Source organism: Petaurus breviceps, unplaced genomic scaffold (assembly GCF_028583685.1).
Source record: "Petaurus breviceps papuanus isolate PSGF00001 unplaced genomic scaffold, PetGlider_PUasm1.0 173, whole genome shotgun sequence".
Classification (NCBI taxonomy): Eukaryota; Metazoa; Chordata; class Mammalia; order Diprotodontia; family Petauridae; genus Petaurus; species Petaurus breviceps.
The window spans coordinates 9,024,925-9,039,238 of NW_027185759.1; the positions used below are offsets into that span (position 1 = coordinate 9,024,925).

General features: G+C 48.4%; 1 protein-coding gene and 1 long non-coding RNA gene across 2 annotated transcripts in view; one reads left to right on the plus strand and one right to left on the minus strand.

The window, feature by feature from the left end:
• Positions 1 to 1,161: 1,161 nt before the first annotated feature.
• Positions 1,162 to 13,546, minus strand: LOC138157662 (uncharacterized). Its single transcript, XR_011167430.1, has 3 exons — positions 12,661 to 13,546; positions 9,275 to 9,350; positions 1,162 to 2,039 (listed from the first exon to the last, which is right to left on the minus strand). It is a non-coding gene; the product is annotated as an uncharacterized lncRNA (long non-coding RNA).
• A 238-nt stretch (positions 13,547 to 13,784) lies between these two features.
• The window catches only part of BCL6 (BCL6 transcription repressor), a 22,613-nt gene continuing 22,083 nt past the window's right edge, over positions 13,785 to 14,314 (plus strand). Inside the window, exon 1 of the mRNA XM_069083333.1 lies at positions 13,785 to 13,848. The gene's annotated coding sequence lies outside the window, so the exon portion shown is untranslated. The remainder of the gene's footprint in view (positions 13,849 to 14,314) is intronic.

Genomic DNA, 14,314 nt, shown 5'->3' on the forward strand with positions numbered 1-14,314 from the left:
CACACCCAGAGTGACACAGAGTTGGTGCTTACTAGATGGTGACCGATTGATCAAGCTCCCAGAGGGCAAATTGCTTTGATTTTGTCTTTTCATCCCTAGTTACTGGCACATAGTCAGCTCTTTACTAAACACTTATGTGCTGGTTGATTAGAATGCAAGCACCTTGAGGACAAGAAAGTCATCACTTTTGTCTTAGATTAGCACCGTGCCTAGCACATGGCAGAGATGTAATGTTGACTATTGTTTGATCGACTGATGGCCCTCTGGTCTTCAGACAAGAGTCAAATCCTTCCCGGTTTGGTCAGACTTGCCCGGGCTTGTGCTCCTCTGGGCCCAGGTTCACCTCCATGCCACGAGGAGACATTGAAGGAGGATTGGAATAAAGGTTTCCTGGATTTAGGAGCCCCCAACACTGTAGTAAGCTCTCAATGCTCAGGCTAAAGCTGCCCAAGGACTCCTTCTCCATGTTGCCAAATCCCACAGGTGCTGAGAGAGTTCCTCCACCTTCTTATGCCTCTGTTTCTCCTTCTGAAAAATAACAGAGTTGAATTTCTCAAATCTCTGCCAACTTTAGCTACTCTGACCCCTGGCCTCTGCCTGTGCCTTCCCCAAATGTCGCCCACATTCACATCATCATCAATAACCTTTTTTTCTATCTTTTTGCTCCTGGCTTCAGGTATTTTGCTGGGGTTGTAACACAAACCCCTCAAAGGCAGGGACTTTAGAAATAATAGTTTATCCAGGAAACTGGAGACTGATGACACATTGACTAAGAGAGTATATGTGAGCCATAATGATGTCATTCAGTGTGGAGATTCCATCCGCACACATTTATGAAGTTGCTCCAGTGTGAGGTGCTGGGGACACAAAGACAAAAAGGAAACAGTCCCCTGCCGCCAGCTTGCTGTTGTTCAGTCAGCTCTAGTCATGTCTGACTCTTCGTGATCCATCTTGGAATTTCCTTGGCAAAGATACTGGGCTGGTTTACCAGCTCATTTTACAGATAAGGAAACTGAGGTAAACTGAGTGAAGTGACTTGTCCAGGATCACACAGCTAGGAAGTGTTTGAGTCTTCCTGTCTTTAGGGCCAGCAGTACTCCGCCCCCAAAGTACCTATGTTCTATTAGAAGAAAATAACAGATACACATATACACATTTATGGTTTACATTTTTTATTTGCACATGTATATAAATAGCAAATGTAAACTGCGTCAACATAAAGTAAGTTGGATGGAGAGAGACAGTCTCAAGAAAGGCCTCAGATAGAAGGTGATGCTTCAGTTTGTTTTGAAGAAAGCTTGGTATTGTAAGAAGAGGAGGGGCAGCTTTCGGGGGTCAGCTTGGCCAAAGGAGCAAAGGCTGGAAGTAGAATGGCAAAGGTGGAGGCTGATTTGACTTGAATAAACCTAAAAAGGCACACTGGAGCAATTTCTCCTTCTCAGGGTCTAAGAAAGCCAATCAGAGGGGTTTGGGTTTGAACCTAGAGGCCCTGGGGGGCAGTGGGGCTTTGGAAGCAGGGCACAAAGAAGTCACAGTTGTGCCTTAGGAATATCACAGCCTTTTCCATATCTTAGCAGAAAGTAGCTGTCAGTTGCTATGAGAAAACAATCATAAAAATAATCAGGTGGTGGTCAAAACTTTGCAATTCCTCTGGGAATTAGGGCTCACAGGACCTTTGATTCAGAGCTAGGAGTCTTCAGAGACTACCATGGCCCTCATCTTACAGATAAAGGAACAGAAGCCCAGGGATTGCAGTGATTTGTCCAAAATCACCTAGACAGTGTCAGGTCCTTGAGCTCCAGGGCACATAGGCACACAGTCTGTGGCCAGGCTCATCCCTTTCCAGTTTCCAGTTGTCCAAGTTTCTGCAATCCAGTAGAGCCCTGGAAAACCTAGGGTCTCCCTCTCTCCCATTATGAGGCAGTAGAGAAAGAGAGGAAAGTGATGCATGGAAGCTGGAGACCCAGGACCTGAATCCTCATCCCAACTCTGCTACTAACTGCTTGGCAATGCACAGCTCTCTGACTCAGTTTCCTCACCTGTAAAATGAGAGGGTCAGATAGGTAACTTTTATGATCTCTTCCTACTGTAAGTTTCTGCTCCCATGACCATATCAAATTTTCATGTTCTTAAAGAAAAAAAAAAACTCATTGGGAGGAATGGGTGAAATGGTTCATTTCATTTCCTCTATTTCTTGGCATCAGTCAAACTATTTTATCAACAACTAATGACATCTAGCCTGAGTACCGGACCTCAAGGATCCCAGGCACATTACTTCTAGTGGTGTGAAGTTCAGGCTCACAAGTGCAGCTCAGGAAGCAAGAAACCCTTTGTGTTTGGCTGCCCTATGCAAGCAAAATAAAGGTGGGAGAGTGCCAGTACCAGACAAGAAATGCAACTAGAGACAAAGAAAATAAAGGAAAGGCAAGGCAAGACAAGAAAAGACAAGAAAAAACAAGATAAGACAAGACAAGAAAAGACAAGACGAGACGAGACGAGACGAGACGAGACGAGAAGAGAAGAGAAGAGAAGAGAAGAGAAGAGAAGAGAAGAGAAGAGAAGAGAAGAGAAGAGAAGAGAAAAGAAACCAAACAGTGTTCCTATGGCCACTTGCTTTAGTTTACACAATGCCAGGCTGCATTACATGCTGCATTCCATGTACCCAGGAAGAGGTAAGAGGTGGTCCTGATGGAGCGAGTGATTCCCCACATGTGAGCACTAAACTAGCAAGGGGCCAACAGGCCTTTGTCCAGGGTTGTTATGCTCAGCTGGGAGCAGAGCAGGTTTCATCCTTTGGTACCACCTTCTTAGAGCCCAGGCTGAATGAGCTCTCTAGAGAACCAGGCAATTTCCCTCCCCTGACATGACTGTCTCTGACCTTGTTCCCTCCAGCAACATTTTTGCTCCATGTAAAAGAAGTCCTATTTAGCTCATGGTTCGAGAGGCATTGTAGATGGAGGAAGAACACAGAGACAGAGAAGAGCAAAGGTCACAAGATCATGCCATATGAGGGTATTTTGAAGGAGTTAGGGACATTTGGCCTGGACAGCAGAGACTGGGGTGGTGGCTGAGAATATGGAACTACTGGTACAGTTATCACATGGAGGAGGGGTTAGGTGTGTCCTCAAAGGAATGGACATGACTTCCAAGGAGGCAGACTTGGGCTTGATGGCAGAAAATGCTTCCTGACATTAGAGATATGAGGGTAGAATGAGCTGCCTTTGGCTACATCTGAGCAAGCACTGGATTTGGCCTGATCCTACTTGTGGAGCCCTGGTTGGACTGGGTGACCACTGACATCCCCTTCCACTGGGAGCTTCTGGAATTCTGACCCACTATCTCGGGGAAAGAAAGCCTTTTCATGGGCTCAGAGATTCATAACCTGAGGCCACCTACTGCAACATGCTCATTTTACAAAGAAGGAACCTGGGACTCGGAGATTGTGACTTGCCCAAGGTGATGTAGCTTGTAAGAAGAGCTAGGATTTGAAACTATAGCCTTTGACCCCCAGTCAAACCTTCTTTTGTCTGTCTGGAGGTGTTTCCTCCAGAATGTCTTTCCATACCCTTTAATAAAGGTGTGTATATATCTTATAGATACATATATTTAAACTCTCTATCTAGCCGTCTGTGTGTGTGCACATTGCATTTAATGCAGTCATTAAAAATCTACCTTCTCAACCCAGCCTCATCCCCAGGTGAGAATTAAACAAAACAAAACCTGCTACAGGCATGAATAGTCAGGCAAACCCAAGTTGTCTTTGGTCATGGCCAAAGCACCATGTGCCTCACTTTGCCTCTGAGCTCTCACCTTCTTCACTGATCAGGAGACGGAGCAGGTAAGAGCATGAGTCCTCTTCCATTCATTCTTTCAGTGGGATTGCACAACAGTCTGGCTTTTACCATATGCAAAGTTTTGAATTGACAAAACAGAGCTATACAGGGAGGATTATAATAAAATTTACCACGGGTAATTGTTCATGTTAATCTCTGGGAAACCCAAGCGCATGAGCACATTTCTTAAGTTCTACATAACTACCTTGACAGCAAGGTACTATTTACCAAGACTGAACCAGACTTGTGCTAAAGTAGCTCCTTCTTGTGCCGTTCCGCTGGATAATATGAAGACCCACGCACTGGGTGATAACAAAGACAGCTGGATTCAGACCTGGTTGGTGACAGGACCTAGCGAGTTCTGGCTCAGTGTCAAAGTGGCAGGAAGTGCCCCAGGGATCTGTGCTTGGCTCTGTGCATGTCACAACTTTAGCAATGACAAATACAAAGGCATAGAAGGCATGTGAGCTGACTCAAAGCTGGAGACACAGGAACACCAGAGTCTGTATCTGAAAGGATCGTGATAGAGTGGAGCCCTGGACTGGACCTAACAAGATGCAATTCAGGAGGGATGAATGTAAATCCTCCACCTGGGGACCAAACAGCCAATGCTGCAAGTCCAACATGTGCCAGGGAGAGTTAGATAGTGCATTTGCCTGAAAAAGATCTGGGGACGTTTCGTGAGCTGTGAGTGGAGAGTAGTGTGATACAGCAGTCACAAAGGCCGGCGCCATCTTGGCTGGCATCCAGAGAGGCCAAGTTTCCAGAAGGAAGCAAGTGAAGTCCATCTGTACCGTGTCCCTGTCCAGTACCCTCTAGAGGACAGTATTTGGTTCTGGGCATGGTTTGGCTAAGAAGGGCATTGATAAGGAGGATGTCCAAGGGAGGATGACCAGGAAGGGCCCTAAGTCCTCCCCATGTCCTCTGAGGATCAGTGCAGAGGACACAGAATGTTCAGCTCAGAGAAGGAAAGACAAAGAAGTCGTATTATAATTTTGTTCAAGTATTTTAAAGGTCATCATGTGGTAGAGGGATTGCATTTCTCCTGTTTGGCCCTAGAGGGCAGAACCAAGAGTGGTGTATGGAAGCTGGAAAGAGGTCAATGGATAGATACTAGGGAAAAAAAAAAAAACACCTTTTTAATCATTGGAGCTGTCCCCAAATAGAATGGCTGCCATGGTAGGGAGTGGCTTCCCCTTCCTTGGAGCTCTTCAAACAGAGAGGGGATGACCATTTCTCTGGCTTTCTGTGGAGGCAGGGATTCCCCTTGTGTGGGCATTGACTAGTGGATGTGGGGCCTCACTGAGTATAGATCTGAGGGGAGACGTGTTAGTGGTCCCTAGTGATGACTGATCAGAAAGAAATCAAACAATATCTCGGATTAGAGGTAGAATTGGGGTAGTGATGAGCAGGCCTGGAAATGTGAGTTATTATTACCAAGAGATTCAATGAAAAATTAGGACTCAGTTTTTAGAGCACTTTGTTTCCAATATTTTTCTTTTGTACCCATCTTGCTTAGAGTCATGGATGTAGTTAGAGTTCTCCCAATTAAGTGATTTATTAAGTTATGTGGGAGCGAAAACTCGGGATCTTGACTGTGGGGTTGGCTACCAGTCTAAATGAACTGTGCCAGGTCAACAGGGCAAGAGAGCCTGGGCTATCTGACATCATCAGTGACTTGAATGAAAGCATAGATGACAGTCTTGATGAACTTGCAAAGCTGGTTGGAATAGCTATGTTACTGGCTGACAGAGGCAGGACCCAAAAAGATCTAGACAAGTTAGAACATTGGGCCAAAAATAATACAAAAATGAAGAGGACGAAATGTCAAGTCTGCACTCAACAAAAACAACTTCCTAAGGACAAGGTGGAAGAAGTCTGCTTGCCTGAAGAAGACCTGGGCATTTGGGCGGTGGAGGGGGTGAGGAGGACAATCTCAAAATAAGCCAGCAACTGAAAAACTCAACGGGATCTTCAGCAAGATTAAGAGGCCAAGCAGCCAGGCCTAGGGAGGTGATGGCCCCATGGCCTCCTGGCCAGTCACATGGCATCCAGAGCATCATGCTTCTTCATGGCTCAGGGGGCCACATTTTAGGAAAGACATTGATAAACTGGACAACATCCAGAGGAGGGCAACCAAGCAACACCTGTTCATCCATGGGCATTCACTAAGGACCTATTGTGTTTGAGGTCCTTCTGGGGATAGAGAAAACAGAAATGGTGAGCCCTGGCCTCAAGGAACGTAAGTTCTGGCCATCTCTACACCATGCTGCCTGTACTCTAACATCACTCTGGCCCTCCCAAGCCCTGGCAGCTCTTCACACAGTGCCCTGCCAAGGCAGGACCTTCTTAAACTGTGTCTCTCTGTCTCACTGATGACTCTCTGTGGGCTCTGGGCATTGGTAGGTGAACCTTCTTCCCTTCTCTTGCCAAGAATCAGGACACTGTGCCACTTCTGAGCTATCTCCACATGCAGCCCAAGAAGGCTTCCACTCTCCCTCTCTCTCCCCTGTGAAGCTCACCTTCATGTACTATCTTCCCCTAAGCAGAATTTAAGCTCCTTGAGGGTAAAGACTCTGGTTTGTTTATATTTCCAGCACTGAAGACAGTGCCTGACACACAATAAATGGGTAGTAAATGCACTATGTACCATCGTCTATGTAATCCCATGGTGGTTCATACCATGTGAGGAAGACTTGAAGGAACTGGACATGTTTATGCTGGAAAGAAGATTTAAGGAAAGGTCCTCCCCTGAAAAAGAGATTTAGACCAATTCCATTTGGTTCCAGAAGACAGAATTAGGACCAATGGGTGAATGTTGTCTGGACAGATGGAGTTGTCTACCAGGAGAGTGAGCTGCATCCCAAAGTTGCGGGGAGAGGTGTTCTCCCTTCCTGGAAGTCTTTAAGCCAAGGCTGGATAAGCCTTTGTTGGATTGGAGTAGAGAAGAATCTTATTCAGTATGATTCTGTGGTAGTGGGAGGTGGTGATCACTGAAAACCAGTCTCCAGGGGATCAATGGCCCAGTTATTTATGGGATCAACAGCCACAAAGGATCTTCTTATACTCCTATAATCCCCTTTTACAGATGAGAAAACTGAGGCCCAAGAGGTTGGGCTATTTGGCTCCTCTGGGCTCCTAACCCCTCAGAAGGGGCCCCTCAACTGGTGTGTGCGGGACTCAGGAAAGACATCCCAGGGCCTTGTCCACGTCAGGCATTCAGTAAAAACGTGCTGCCTCAATGAGTGGACCCTGTGGAGCCCATTCCAATTAAATGAACTTGACAGAGGTTTGGCCCCATCTTGCCCTAGTCCTGTGCTTCTCAGAGCAATGCCAAGCCCATCAAAAAGAAACAATGCTTTTACTATGCCTCCAGAGCCCAACAGAGAAAATGCAGCTTCAACCAAACCTCTCTTCAACTTTGATGCAAGGGGGCAGCTTAAAGCCTGAGGAGTCGGGCTCTGTCTCCTCTCCCCTCTCTGGTTTCTATAGGAGCAATCTTTTTCACAGGGTTGCAAAGAAAACTGGTATTAAAAAAAAATGGAAGGGACTCCCTGTGTTTTACAGATAACAAGCACAGATGAAACTGGGGCAGGGGATGCGCCTAGGGCATGGTGACTAGACCTTTGCCCCAGGGCTCATGGCTCTAGCATTCTTCCTTCAGTTAGACACCACTGAGATTTATGCTTGGGTTTGTTGTTTTGGGTCAGGGAAATGATTTCATTGGTGCAGCCACTTTCAATGCCTCCTGCCCAGGTCAGGTTGGTACTTGCTTAACTTATGGACTGCCCTGGGCAATGAGAGTCACTAAGTGACTTGCCCAAGGTCATGTAGTCAGTATGTGTCAGAAGCAGGTCTAGATCCTAAGGCTAACTAACTCAGAGGCTGGCTTTTTATCCACTCCAAGAAGAATCAGAGAAAAAAGAGAAAGCTACCACGGAGTTTTCTCTGTCTGTCCCCCTCCCCCTCTTCTTGTCCCCCTGCCCCCTGCTCCTCCCCTCCTTCTGGATCTCTCAGTTCTCCCTCCCTACTCCAGATGAGCCCCTTTCTCCTTGGTCAGGTACCTGCTTCCCTATCAGTGGTCTTCCACCGGGTGCTCCTCACTCCCACCCTAACTGAATTTTCCCTAAATATCGATTCAAGGGCACAAGTTTTTTTGTTTTTGCTTTTTTGTTTCCCTCCCCACCCCCTCCAATGTTTTACCTCTGCTATGGGATTGGGTCGATTTGGATAAGATAATAAAGTGAGAGTTTCAGCCTTTGTTTTTAGAGAGGTTTAAAAAAAGTATAGGAAATACTGATATGAATTTCTTTGCTCTGAGTTAGTGCTGGCAGATGAAGGCATTTTTTTTCTTTTGAAGGAAGGAAGGTATACTCCTGATCTGCTATTTCCTCTGACATCAAATAATTACCCTGAATACAGCCGGGCTGAGCCATCTCTAAGTTTCTTACTAGGAATTTCTCTCTAGGTTTTTTTCTTCTTTTAATAAGCCACGTGACAGTTGTGACATGCTCCAGAGTGCCCACACCCAGGGCCTGGGAGCTTCTGCCCAGGATCCTGCCCTTACCTCACTTCTGTATCCTCAATCCTTTCCTGACTTGTTTGCAACAACGGGGCTCTGGGGCAGGAAAACCCATCCAACTGTCACTTTTGTTTGAGCCAGTTGTAGATCAAAGGTACAAGGTCTCCCGACCTGTCCCTGCCACCCTGGGGTTTATTTTATCTTTCAGCGGCTTTTTGACCCCCTCCGCACAATCCCAGACTTTGGTCTGCAATTGGTTAAAAATTGATAGAGGGGAGGCCAGCTTTGACTTGACTTTGCCAGTTTAAATTTTAACACCCTCCCCCCCGGCCCCAGTGACTCCCTCTCCTTCCCCCTTTTCCAGGTCCTAGGTCTGCAGTTCTTTCCCCAGGCCCCACTTGAACGTGGGTCCACAGACTGGGGAGAAGCAGTGCTGTTTTCTGCCCTGCTGCGTCCATCTCCTGGTGCCTGGGCAGCCCCAGAACTAGGGCTTCTTACAGGAGGGTGAAATAAACAAGTCACTGTGGCTTTGCGAGTGGAAAAATACCAATGCCGTCCCTGGGCACATTCTTCAGCCCTCCGTGCAATCGGCTGCTCCTTCCCATAGGCTTCTGCACGGTCAGGTGTACAGAAGGCGTGTGCGAGGAGGAAAGCAGAGGAAAGGGAAAAAAAAAAAAAGAGGCAGGCCCGACACGCAAATCCAGTTTTTCCACTCCCAGTGTCTGCGTAGAGAGCCCGGCAGGCCAGGCCCCAGCGTGCTTGGTTTGCAAACAGCCGAGGTGCGTCCCTGCGCCTCATGCTAGGGTTTCATGGGAAGCGAAAGATAACCCTGTTATCCAAAGAGACGGGCCCCAACGCCGTAAACAAGAGATCCCCTCTCCCTCCCTTTCCTAATTATTTCTCTATTTTAAGCACTCACCATGCATTTCCTTTTCATAAATAAGTCCTGGGAAGTTTTGGAAAATTGATACACTGGGGAAAACTGGGTTGGGTTTCTGAAAAACAAAACCACGCACACAAGCTCATGAGGGCCACGCATCCCACTCCAAGAAATCCAGCTCAAGGCAGCAGGCAAAATGTGTGAACTGAAATCAAGTTCAATCCTCTTTTCTGGAGGTCGGAGCTAGGCCCTCCAGTCCCAGTGTGTTCTGCTGTCTGCCGACCTCGGTCTAAAGCCTATTTTAAACAAACCACTGACTTCCAAGTGACAGCAGGGCGATGCTGAAGTTTGCTTATGATAATGGAAAAAAAGGGGGGGGGATGTGATTTCATGCAAATCGAGGGGGTGAATGGGCAAAACCTGAAGCCAGGCACCTCAAGCAATGATATTGCTGCCCTGGGAGGCAAATAGCCCCCAAGCCTGAGCTGTCATCAGAAGGCAGATGCAGCCCTGTGCCCCAAATAAATACACAAAAAAACAAAATGTGGAAACTACTGGCAGACAGGCACTCCCGTAAGAATGTGGCTCTTCTTTCTCGAAAATTATGCCTAGGCATATAGCCTCACTTTCATGGCTCCCAAGAGGGGAGCCGGAAAGATGAAAAGGCCTGAGAACTGGCACATCCTTAGGGAGGCAAGAGGAAAGAAAGTCTGAGTGGCAGTGCGTTATTAGGGAACTGGGCATTTATCTGCCTGGAGGTCAAACTTCTATTTGTTTGGGGGGGGGAGGACGACTGCATGGTTAGGACAAGGGTGGGTTTCTTTTATAAAGGCAACTTTATCTTCAGTAGCTGAGCTGGAAGAAAGAAACTGAATATGAAAATCTGTCCTTTTCTTTAAATAGATGTAATATTAGGAGTAGTCCATTGGTATTTGTATTAAAGTTTATATTTACCCGGCAGCTGTGAGCAGGACCCAATAGAACCCTCCTCCCTCCCCCCCCACTGAGGAACTGCTTTCTGCTGTTCTATTTTGAGTGGCAGTGCTAAGCAACTATTAATTCATGACACTGGAGCCCACATTCCACCCCCCTCCCGATCTGAGCAGGTGACCCAGACCCCATTGATGTCCAGGTGCCATCCAAAAGTACTTTCTGTCTTACCTCTAGCCCCCCTCAAGTGTTAATGCCTCGACACTCCTAAGGTGTGAGGGGCTGGCCTTGTCTGCTCTTAAGGGTTCCTCCTCCCTGGTTTCTAGTAGGGAGAAAATGTAGATTCTGAGAGGAATTTCCACAGAACAGAATGGCCAATGTCTGCATTTAGGCCTTGCAAGAGCTGGGGGGGGGGCAGATCACCTTGGTCAAGGGCCTTTAACAGAGCTCAGGAGATAGCAAAATCTGTTAGAATGAGTGTTTAAAATTGGAGTGCTTACTCCAGACCCTACAGGGCCCTTTTTAGTTCCTAGGGTAAAGAGAAGTCAGCTCCCTTCCCCAGATGAGCAGGTATCTTAAATTATTTTCTCAATTTTAAAACATCTTCTTATTTCTTCTTTTTTTAAAAAAAATAATAACCTACATTCCCTGCCAATCCTCACATGCCCCCCAACTAAGGTCCCACTAGAAATTTGATAAATAAAAACAAAAAGGAGCCCCTTGGATCCTGAGGACGTTGGCATCGGTCAGTCTTCTAACCTGACCATCGCTGTCACTCCGAGGGCCCAGACCCATGACTAACAGAGGTGATGGAATGGTGGATTTCATTCCCCAAACCTCCCTCCCTCCCTGTGGCCCTCAGCTTGAGGATGTGGGGGCTGGAGTGGAAGAACGCGCATCCAGGCTCTCACTCTGCTCTGCAGTGCCCCCATGGGGCTGAGCCCAGAGTGGCAAGAGGGAAAATGTGCAGGGGACCTGCAGCAAGCAGGTCGGTGTGGACCACGGAAGGTGTGGGGCCTGCAGGGAGTTGTATGGGGTAAAAATCAGTACCGTGGTGTGAAAATGCTGAGGAGTGACCAGGTTTAGATATAGCCAAAGATCTGTCTTCACCTGCTTTGGTAAAGAATCTCCAAATATACACTGCAGATAAAAGATGCAAAGGGAAAAAATGCAAAGAAATAAGTATTGAGAAGTAAAAATATATATAAATGTTTGTTTTTTTTTTTTTTAAATGCCCTATTTCTGGCGCAAAAAGAAACCTACTTGAAACTCCAGGAAAATAAGTGCTGAAGGGCCAACCAGGAAAAGCTGATTAGGGCTTGGGTAGGGGGGGGAGGGGAGATGGCCTGAATGTTATTGCCAACAAGGGTGGGTGGATTAGGCCTCTGCATTTCCCAAAGAACACACTCTACAAAGCATTGCTTTCTGCGGAGATCCATCTGTCAATAAGTAGTCGACTCTCCGGATTTCACATGGTCACACCCCAGGCGATGTATCTGCTTCTCTCTGGCCCTTGTGGAAAACACCACAGTCTTCCCTAGAAGAGGCTCTGATCATTTCTAAAAACACGAGCCTGGCACACTCTGCCAGGTGTTGGGGTGCAAGCTCCAGAGAACGTCCTAAGCCTTGATTTCTAACTTCTTATGGGAGAGCCACCGAGAGAGAGGGCGACGTGCCAGGGAAAAAAAAAGTCCGGAGCTTTCACTTTCGTAGCCCTGCCCCCTTACAAGTCCATATAAAGGAGTTTTTTTTTCTAACTTTATTAGGGGGGAAAAACCCCAAATGGGCATAACTCTGTAGAAAGGCTACAGCCCTTCAGAGGTTTCTGTTTTTCAGTGAGTACAGGACTTGGGACCAGTTGGAGCAGAGCACACCTCGGCCTCTTACGGGGACTTCTGTTCCGAGCATTTGGGATTAAGTGTTGAGGAAGCCGACATACCATTAGTTGCCATATGTAGAGAGAAACAGAGACAGAAATCAAGGAAGAATCTCCTTCGTCTAGGGATGAGTAGGAGGGGAAAAACCCCAACCACATTTAAATAGAGAAACTGTCAGCTAAGAGCAAAAACAAGCCAGGCCCCACAGTGCACTTGGGCAGCGAGTTGGCTTAAAAAAAAATGATCAGTCGTTGCCGTGAGCCCCCCTCCCCTAAATCTCCCGTAAGGGCACAGCCCTCCGGGGCTGAGCTGGGCCAGGCTAGGCTAGGCCGGGCCGGGCGGCCAAAGAGCGCGGGCTGCTCCCAGTCCATGCCCAGCCTTCTTGATCCCGGCCAAGCAGGCCTGAAGAATTCCCTCTCCCTGTTCTCTGTTCTCTCCCAACTGATTTTTTTTTCTTTTTTTTTTTTTTACAATGCCCTTGATTCACAGGAAAACCAAGAGAAACCAAAAATAGAGATGAATTTATTTGTTCCCGTGATTTGTCGTCCCCCCTCCCCCGTCATTACAACATGAAATCTATTTCCCAAGTCAACAAAAACAGTAAAACAGCAAACCTACCCCACTCTCAGTCCTGAAAAGGAAGCAGAGAACGGAGCCCTAATCCTCAGTCTGTGATCCCAGGGCAGAACGTTCCCCCTTTAAAAAAAGGGCCGGGGGGAGGGGGACAACATAAACTACAGCTGCCCGCGGGAGGGGTCCACGCAGAGACGGCGAGGGAGGGGCGGGAAGATCCCCATCTACGACCCCGAATGACGCTTCTTCCAGAAGGTTACAGCCCAACGAAAGTCCCCCTTCAAAGGCTGGAAACAGCCTCTCTTGAAAATAATTAATAATAATAAATAACACCCAACAACAGCTCCGGCAGAGTAGATCCCAAGGCACCCGGGGCTCCTGGGCTTTTTAATGTAAGGGCAGAAACTTGCAAGAGGCCAGACAAAAAGCAGAAATCAAACAAACCAACCACCAGCTCCGAGAACCCCAGCCCAGAGCCAAAGGCCGGAGAAGCCCAGCCAGCGCCCCCCAGCCCGGAGCCCCAGCCCACGAAGACCCACCAAACTCGGCTTTGCCAGTGTGCGGGGAGCCTAGCTGGGAAGCTCTCCCTCTCTGCTGCGTCCTCTCTCCCCGTGCCCCGGACGCGTGTTTTATTGTCTGGCTCCAGCTGCCTAACCTACATCTGGGCAGGCGGGCTTCCTCCGGGGGCTCGGAGCCCCTGCCCCCGGTGGGTGCCCTGAGCTCGTGGAGGTGGTGGGGGTGTTTATGGGCGCGAGACAGGGAAGGAGCCCCGGACCCCGGGCCGGCGGCGCACGCTCCCCCCTCTTATGTCACCGAATAGCAAATTAGTTCTCAGAATTCCAGAGGCCGAGCTTTGCTACATTGAAGCGCTCGACGTCACAGAGGAGGCGCCCACGTGACCGCGGCCGAGCGGCACGCACCATCTTCCTCAGCCCAGGGGGGGAGGCCGGCCCCCGACCCCCTCGCAGATCCGCCCGGACCCTGCGAGCGGAGGGCTTCCGCGACCCCGAGACCCCGAGGCGGCCTGGAGGCTGGCGGAATCCGGGGGGCCCAGGGGCGTGCAGCGGGGAGCCGGGGCCCCCGGGCCGCCGAGCTGACAAGGGGTCCTCCCCTGCCGCGCGGCAGTGGTAGAGTCGGCAGCTCAAATTCCGAGAATTGAGCTCTGTTGATTCTTAGAACTGGGGTTCTTAGAAGTGGTGATGCAAGGAGTTTCTAGGAAAGCCCGGAGACCAGGTGATTATTGCTGCCGCTGCCGCTGCTACTCCTGCTGCTGCCGCCGCCGCCGCCGCCGCTGCCGCTGCCGCTGCCGCCGCCGGTGCCGCCGGTGCCGCCGCCGCCGCCGCCGCCGCCGCCGCTGCCGCTCATGATCATTATGATTTTGCCCTCTAATTAATGCCTTTTGTTTTTGTTTTGTTTTGGTTTTTTTTTTCCGCTGTTTTTTGCTTTTGCCAAATGCTTTGGCCCCAAGTTTTCGATGTATATTTATTGATATATAAATATATATTTATTTATTTTTCTTTGTCAGGTGTTAAAATAAATGCAGACGATTAGCCCCCTTTCTCTCCCGCTCTAGGACGTAGCTTTATCTGTTTATATATTTATCGATCCCCGTTTTCTGTGGCTTTCGGAGTGGATCGGGTGGTTTTTCCTCTCCCCCTCCCCCTGTTGTTTTGGTCTTCGCAGAAGCGGTGGGGGATAG